A 7,736-nucleotide genomic window follows, 5' to 3' on the forward strand; every position below is an offset into this window, starting at 1 on the left:
TAATCATTTCTAAAATAAAACTTGCCTTTATAGAAAAGATCCTATAGTCTTGATGCACTTTCCAAAAATAGTTTATCATCACATGATTGTATTGAGAGAAATATCTATTAAATCTAGATCTTAATCAAATCTCCACCTTGATCTCCATTAAATCTCTACCTTGATCTTCATGATAACATCCTTTGCCACATCATCATCCTAGTCATCTTTTCCTTTGATGAGTCACCACATGCCACGTCATCATCCTCTTGCCATGACACCACTTGGTTTGTCATATAATGCCAATCCACATCATCAGACTTAACACTTTCAATACATTCAAAACTAGCCTAAATTCAATTTCATTGATTTTTATTGACAAGTAATGAGCTCAAGTGCAATATATTTTGATTAATAACAAAATGGAAAGAGTTTTACACTATTTGTCTACTTTTATTATAAAATATTTTTGACTTGATTACACAAAAGTAAAAAGCTTCATGTATCCTCTTCATCTTCAACCCTCTCAATCTTTAACCATCAGTTCTCCTACATAAATAAACAAACATTATCAAATAAAGAGTTATAATTGTAATTAAAATCCATACCATGCATAATTTGAAATATAATTCAGCTATGCCTATAACAAAAGGTTTGCATTTCATTCTTTACCAAACCGAAAGTTGAGAGTTTAAATCCATGACCTTACCAAAAATCACCGAGAGAGGCAGATCAATTGGTATGCATATACATGCAAGTACAAGGTTAAAACTAGAAAAGGCATGTTCTATAATTCAGTAACATACATGATACATATACAAGCAAAATGAATAAATGAATAAATAAATAAGCAGTAATTTATTGGAGATTTTAAATATAAACAATAGTTTTGTCTAACATAATCATTAAGCTCAATTAATTTGACATCCAGACCTGTAAGCATTATTTATATACTATTTTTCCATAATTGATACACTTTTGTTGTCTTAGCAATCTCTAAATCCGCAATATCAACCGAGGAGAATAAATCTTGAAAAGAAGCACCACTCACCCATTGGTCAAACTAAAATGAAAAACTTTTGCATTGCCTTATTCATAATTTAACATAGGCTTAACAATATCTCTAAGCTAGACATAACTACTTGCATGCCCAGCTTGTATTAATTGTGCGCCAGGTTTAATGATAAAGCAGAAGCTAAGTTTATTAAGCTTTGTTTCAAATACCTATTTAGTCCACAAGTTGTACATCTTTATGAGCCACAAACTATAACAAATAACTGTAGCTTGATTCCATTTTATCTTTGCTTATGAAACTCCGGGCATTCAATAATATTGTTAAAATACCAAAGGGTATGGGATTATGAATGCCAAGAAAAGACAATTAGCATAGGTCCAGCAAAGTTGTTGGAGAGTATAATCCATGAACCAGAGATGCTTTGTGTTAAATATATAAGATTACCTTATGCATTTATATGATATTAGGCTAGTCTCTAGCTAATATAATACGGAAACATAAGGTAACACTTTGAGGTTGCATCAAACTTTTAACAATGGAAGTCAGGGAAATGGATAGAACAGCTAAAGAAAAACAATGGCAACATGAAGGCTCTGTAGATTGTCTTTTATATACGTCCCAAGGGTGGTTACGCTCTTATAAAATATATAAAATTAAGAGCTTGATAAAAATTAAATAAGAACAAAAGACAATATAATGTAAGATAAAGGACATAAGGTACAAGCCCTAAAGAAAATATGATTGTACGTCCTTTGCAATTTTCCTTTATATGCAAGCCCTACTCCAACCAACCAAGTTAGGTGAATGGCTTTACAAAATGGGATGGCAACACTGCAATTTTACGAGAGAGTTTTCAGTCCCTCAAATCACTTAGTACAAGTTTGCAGATACAACAAGCAAATAACAAGGCTGTTGACCAACAGCACAGGCCTGGCTTGAAATTCCATACAAGCAAGCTGAGATCAAGTCACCAACCAAGCTCAAAATTAATTTCAAACCGAGCTCAAACAAGTAGTGACTCAAGTAGCTCATTGGCCTGATATACATAATTACATGATTGACGCGCATCCATCCATTTGTTTTTTAATAACTAAATTCTTATTTGCATATCAGAAATTTGTTTTTATAAACAATGCTTACTTGTGAAATTTATTAAAACCTTAAATTTATCTATTTGAGAATTTTTTTTTATCACTTATTGTTCAGTATATTAGGTTACAAATCAAGCCTTAAACAAATTTCAGGCACAATAAGCTTGAATTTTTTTTTATGAGCTAAACCAAGCCGGAAGTTAAATAAAGCTTGGTTCATTAACATCCCTATTCATAGAACAAGAGAAAAAGGTTCAATTTGAAGAAAGTGTACCTTGTAAAATATATCCTTAACTTCAGACTCCCAAATATCTAAAGGAAGGATGCCTACATAGATTGTACGACTTAATCGGCCACTCATGGTTGGGCCCAAAATGGATTATCCTGCAAACAAATGGAGAAAAGGCATGAAAGCAGCCCAAATAAACAAAAGCCAAAGTTGAACAATCAATTCTCAATCCAGAAAATCACTGTGTTTAAAAAATGAACCATGCCTATTAAGAGCCATACAAAACAATAAAACCATGTATCAAACCAAGAGATCACTTCTTGATCTGAATGTTGCTCCACAAGCTCCATTGCTGCAAATAATTGAATATTTTGTCCAACAATTCATCATCTTTAATATTTTGTCCTATAACCATGCCTTTTAAGGTTAGGGTCAACATCCACATCACAAAGAACCTTATAATTACTATTATCTTTGCTTGACACCAAAAAGACTCCATTTTATCAATATGACTAACTCTCCTAAGCAGAGAATCTTGTGATTTGTAAATGAAACCATTACTTGCTAGAGAACTGAAGGCTATTTCTGAAGATCACTCAGCATATGTTCAAGCATGGCAAAGGAAGGGCCTAGTAACTACTATTATCTTCGGTTGACGCCAAAAAAGATGCCGTTTTATCTATATGGTCAATTCACTGAATCTTAGCATTTTGTAAATATTCATAAATGAAACTATTTTGTTTTATTAATTACTCATTGTAGTCCAATAATTAATTATTGGAGAACAAACACAGAAATGAGTAAAGGATTTTAACTCATCATTTTTCTGATTTCTGAGTTCAAACAATTGGAGCAATGGAAAGCTATTCAGGTTATATCAATCAAATTTTACAGAAATCCTTCTCGACTTGTACTTTGTTTTTATGCTGATTTGAATGTATTCCAAACACAAATTTCTAAAGAAATGCCTACAATTAGGCTGCTTAATGTTAAATGTAATTGTAAGCTTATTTGGCCCAACAATTGAAACAATGCAAACTCGATTATTCAAGCAATATCAATCAAATTGCATGGTTCTTTTGATCCTTAGTTATATCGTTATATAGGTTCATCTTGGTCGCTGAATCATGGACAACAGTGCAGCATTATTTCCTAAGCCATAAAAATTTTGTTATTGTTTCTTCAGTATCATCCAAATGAACCAAATAGGATTAGAAATCCCACATGTGACATCTATTGAAGCTGCCCCAGTAGGTGATGTTTAGAAACAAAAAAAAGTAAACTGAGGAAGTACGCCCAAATGTGACACCGATTGGAGCTGCCCCAATAATTATATATTGTGTATGTATTGACATATTGCAATAAACTGAGTGGATACATGAGGCTATTTTTTTTAAAAAAAGAAAATTAGAATTCAGTAAAAAAAAAAGTAAGAACTTGCATGTTGTCTGGGCCCATGAAGCCTTATTCACAGACCTATTTAATTGAGCCTATTGTTGTTTTGGCAATCAATCCGCGGCTTCCAATCTCATATATTAGACTAAATTGCCACATAAAACATTGGAAGAGCACAATACTATCACAATGTCGTTCAACTCAGTTGGAAATCCAAATACTTAGCCAGTGTCAATAGCAAATACTAAACTGTAAATCAATATCACGTTTCATCATTCTGTAAACGTTTATAATGAATAGATATTATGGAATTATATCTAACCTGAATAATTTGGCCTTAAGAATATTTGATTCTTAAAGTAATAAAGCATCAATGCTATGTTTCATCACACTAGGCTCACAAAATGATAAAACATTAAATATAACTGACTTTGTTCATAATTATATGAGATACTCATTAATAAGGCAAATATTAAAGCCTTATTAATACTATATATAAGACTTTTATTTTTTTCCTAATTTTACTTAACATGGAGAACTTGTGCAAAATGTATACGTCATAATATTAACATTTGTGCTTTCTCAATAATAAGTATCTACATTATAATGTAGATACTCATTATTAATGATGATAATTTGTGCTCTCACTTAAGAAATAAAGGCATGTGGTGAGGAGCTAACTCATGTATGCCAATCATTCTCTCTATGTTTTGTTTAGTTGTTTCCAGCTCTTGCCAACTCCATATGGCATGTATATATTGGAAGATAACAAAACAAGTTGTTGACCATCAAATGGCAATCTATATTTTTTACATAATATCAAATGAATAGAGAATCACATACCGCATGTTGTGGTGTCCAAGATGACACAAGAGCGTCAAGAGATAAAACCTTAGTTTATCTAATTCATCCTCTCTGTCCTCTTTCTTAAAATATCTGTAATATAAAAGAACATATATCATCCAAATGTCGAATATTTAGGAAGATGGAAGCAAAGTTCATAACTTGGCCAGTTGATAAACTTAACTTTCATAAAATGAGAACAGATGCAAACTAACAACTTAAACTAATATTCGAGATTTCAAGCAAATCATCGAAAGAGATCAAAAAGCACTTGAATCTCCTTCGGCAAGCTTCTTTAGATTCACTCTGACTAACCGCAATATAAATATTAGAGAGATCAGTGGAAGGCAAAAGCAACATAAATTTGCATAATGTGCTAGAACCTGAAATTCAACCAAAGACATTGATAGATTTAACTATGCACGAGTCATAAATAACAACCATATTTTAAGAACATAATATACATATTTATACATATATATAATATAACACTGATCCACTATTAATATTCGAAAATATTTGGATTAATCCATGCATTATTGTACTAAATCCATGAAGAACACAACACAAATTCCTATGAGAACCATGTTAGAATCTACCATTTTATCACCTTATTTAAACATGGAACAAATTAAATAATTAAAAAATAATAGATAACAACATATATTAAAGAAATAGTATGCCAAAACATTACTATTGTACAGCAGATTGAACTTCGTACTTCTTGATCTTCCCACCCAACATTTGAAATTTTCAATCCATATTACCTTAATGTTTGCAAATATTTACAATTAAGAAAACTAAAAAGAACGAATCCAAATAGAATAAAAAGGTAAAATTGGTTATAAACACCTAAAAAGTTCTATAATTGCATATTTACTCTAAAAAAACATAATTATATATATACCCCTGAAAAATATAGGTAATTATGGATATGCCCCTACTGTTAGATTAGGTTAACAGAAGTTAATCAAACTTTATTAACTATGGTTATAACTTGGATTTGGATATACAAAAGGTCCAATATAACCCTTGTAAATGGTCATTTTACAATAAAAAGGATATATATGCTAAGGGTATAATGGTCATTTTATATATCTATTGTTTGTTAACGGATGGTTTTTCAACTAATTTGAACCCCAGGGGTATATATGCAATTATATGTATTATTCAGGGATATGTATGTAATTATCTTTTATGCAAGAGCAAATATGCAATTTCAAAATTATTCAGGGGTACACCCTGCAAAACTCCCAATGAAAAAAATATAGAAGTATTAAAACATAATAATTCATGGAGAAAGAAATTAAATTATACTAACTTGAGTTGCTAGAATTTCCTTTATGCAAAAATGCATGCTCAACTTCGCCTCATTAATGAACAGTAGAAGCTTGATTGATATCAATCATTCGAACAAGAAGTCAAATCCAAAATTTCAATGTCTAGGTAACCAAAAGAAATCAAATATAAAGCCAATTGGCACTAAAAAAATATTAAAATCAAGCATCCCTTAGCTAACACTTGGAGAAAACACAATGGTAGATTTAAATCACACAAAAAGAAGAAATTTCAAGTTCTAACAAGTGGAAAACAACACAATTCTCTTCCCGGAAATCAATTATTCCAAAGACTTCATATATTTACCAATCAATCACCCATCTTTGTAGACTTCATGATATAAATCCCCACTCTTTCAATAAAACTAAAAAATGCAAAATCAAATTAGTCTACTACTGACCCAAAAAAACTAGAGCACATCACAACTTCAAATCATTACCATAAATTTCAGTCTCAACATAGCAACAACAACATCAACAATTGCTAATCCAAACTAGAGTCGAATGAAAAACAACATGATAAGATGGATTAAATGAAGAAAAAGTACTAACTGAGAGGATAAGGGGAAGAAGAGGACCTGAAGTTGAGCTTGAAAATATACTTGTGTTGCTGCTCTCTACTCTAACTTGAGCTTGAAGTTAACTGAGAGGATAATTGGAAGAAGAGGACCTGGTGTTGTTAACGATGAGCAGCATGCCCTTCTTGTGCGCCACCACGCTCAGCGTCGGCACATCGGGCTAACGGTGGCGTGCGTTGGTGAGGTTCCCAACAGGATTGGAGCCCCAGGAGGTGGGAGAGATAAGTGGTTCTCAGCCGCGGCAACATCATCTTCGCCGGAGCTACGCTTCTAGGGTTAGGGAGAGCAAAAGAGAAAGAGCACGCCAGAGAAGATGTTGTTCCACGGGGATGTGAGAGAGAGTTTCATTTTTTTAATTATTTTAAAATTTAGAAAGGCTTGTGTTTTAAACCGGCCTTTTTTTATGGAGAAAATTTTCAAACTCTATTATTGAGGCAGTTTTTTAAAAACTCCTCTATTTATCCAGTTATATAAGTAGAAAATGGTGTAGTGTAGTGTTTATTCGTTCATTCATTTCAGCAGAGCTTTGCAAAGCCATCTGGTAAACATTTATGTTTTATTTTTTTTCTTTCTGATGGTTGATTCAATTGTTTATTAGCTTGTGAAGTAGTTTGGCCAATATACACTTACCATCTTGATGTAAACTGGGGGGTTTGTTCAGTTTGTTTAACTCAGAAGGAGGACCAGCACTGGAGGCACCATTCATCTTACTATCAGAAGTATCTTTGCCAGTGGAAAATGAGATACTAGTTCCACTAAAACCATCAAATAATGCCTTCCCATCTGCAGTTGATTGATGAGAAGAGGAAGCATTAAGATCATTTACTACTATATTTTTTCTCGATAAAATTCCCTCCACAAATTTATATTGCTTTGTGTTTCGAACCCCATTGCAAGCAGGGTGATTTTTCCAAATCAACGGATGTTGAGGCCTTGCAGGTAATGGGGCAATGCTTTCTCTGCGCCTCTGATAACTCATATTTTTTTTTATTTTGGGTGGTCTAGAAGTTTTTTTTACTCCAATTTCTTGGAAAAGGTTCAGCTTAGCAAAAAGGTTTCTAGAATCTTTGGCATTCTGTAAACTTAGTACAATGTAGAGTTTCTCACTAACCGAATTATTAACATCCAAAGATGCTACATCAAGGCCTTTCCGATATGAAGGAAACTGATTTGGCTGATCAGAAGACAAACCCTTTGCATTTGTACTTGAACTACTTCCAACTATTATGGATGATGTTCCACTACTTGCAACAGAAGGTACCGATATTG

General features: G+C 32.5%; 1 long non-coding RNA gene across 1 annotated transcript; it reads right to left on the bottom strand.

Annotated features, from left to right (window-relative positions):
- Nucleotides 1-338: 338 nt before the first annotated feature.
- Nucleotides 339-6,808, bottom strand: LOC120274530. The gene is made up of 4 exons (XR_005540942.1): nucleotides 6,468-6,808; nucleotides 4,553-4,645; nucleotides 2,360-2,469; nucleotides 339-528 (listed from the first exon to the last, which is right to left on the bottom strand). It is a non-coding gene; the product is annotated as an uncharacterized LOC120274530 (long non-coding RNA).
- Nucleotides 6,809-7,736: the final 928 nt, after the last annotated feature.

Source organism: Dioscorea cayenensis, chromosome 13 (genome assembly GCF_009730915.1).
Source record: "Dioscorea cayenensis subsp. rotundata cultivar TDr96_F1 chromosome 13, TDr96_F1_v2_PseudoChromosome.rev07_lg8_w22 25.fasta, whole genome shotgun sequence".
NCBI lineage: Eukaryota > Viridiplantae > Streptophyta > Magnoliopsida > Dioscoreales > Dioscoreaceae > Dioscorea > Dioscorea cayenensis.